Here is a 904-nt window from a genome sequence, read left to right on the forward strand (position 1 = left end):
TTTGCAGGGAGGTGCGGAACCTAATGGCCACACACACCTCCCCTAGACCGCCAGGCGGGACACCCAGAAGGGCTACCGCATCCTGACAAACAACACACAACATGCAAAAAGTGACACAGTGAGACAAAAAGTAAACATAAATAAGTGAATGTGTGCAGATATACTGCCCGGACATCAAGCCGGATCTATAAAAATTTCTCTGATCCTAGCCAGAACGCCGGGAATAAAGAGTTGAGTGCCACAAAGATGCAGAGATCATGGTGCCCCTGCTTCAACTCAGTGAGTCTATCCTCCCAGTGAGTTTCGGCACCTCGGGGTCACCACTCCCCGAGGCACTAAAGTACCTTGGCTCTAGACCCTCTCAGCCTCATAGCGAGACCTGGAGGAAACAGGTCACATCGGGGCAGCCGTCGAGCTGATTCCTCAGAACCAGCCCCAGAATGCCCCGAAACACCTGCTCCCTACCATGCAGCACCCATCCCCACCAGCTCCACACTGGCGTCGCCTGCCACCAGCATGAAACTGATAAGAACCGATACTACACTTGATCTTAGCCAAAAGGCCGAGAAGCAAATGTGATTCATCAAACCAAACCACCTTCTGCTTTTTATTGCCTTTTGAGGCAGTTTTCAGATAATCCGTACCAACCACTGCATACCGAAAACATCCCACAAGATACTCTGACTCAGTTTTTTAGCCATCACAATTTGGCAATTGTTTCAGTACCTTAGACTATTGTTGAGCAAGAATATTCAAAATACAAATTTTTACAGTGAATATCGGCACTTCGCAATTTCATTAATATTTACAATACAGTGATATATTCGTAATGATGAATATTGTTTTCTTTTTTGCGAATATGCGGAAATAGGTGAATATGCAAATATGTGAAAATGCAAATATT

General features: G+C 45.6%; 1 pseudogene; it reads right to left on the reverse strand.

The window, feature by feature from the left end:
- Positions 1–483: 483 nt before the first annotated feature.
- Positions 484–574, reverse strand: LOC130274631 (U2 spliceosomal RNA; annotated as a pseudogene).
- Between the last annotated feature and the right edge of the window lie 330 nt (positions 575–904).

This window comes from Hyla sarda, chromosome 5 (genome assembly GCF_029499605.1).
Source record: "Hyla sarda isolate aHylSar1 chromosome 5, aHylSar1.hap1, whole genome shotgun sequence".
Taxonomy (NCBI): domain Eukaryota; kingdom Metazoa; phylum Chordata; class Amphibia; order Anura; family Hylidae; genus Hyla; species Hyla sarda.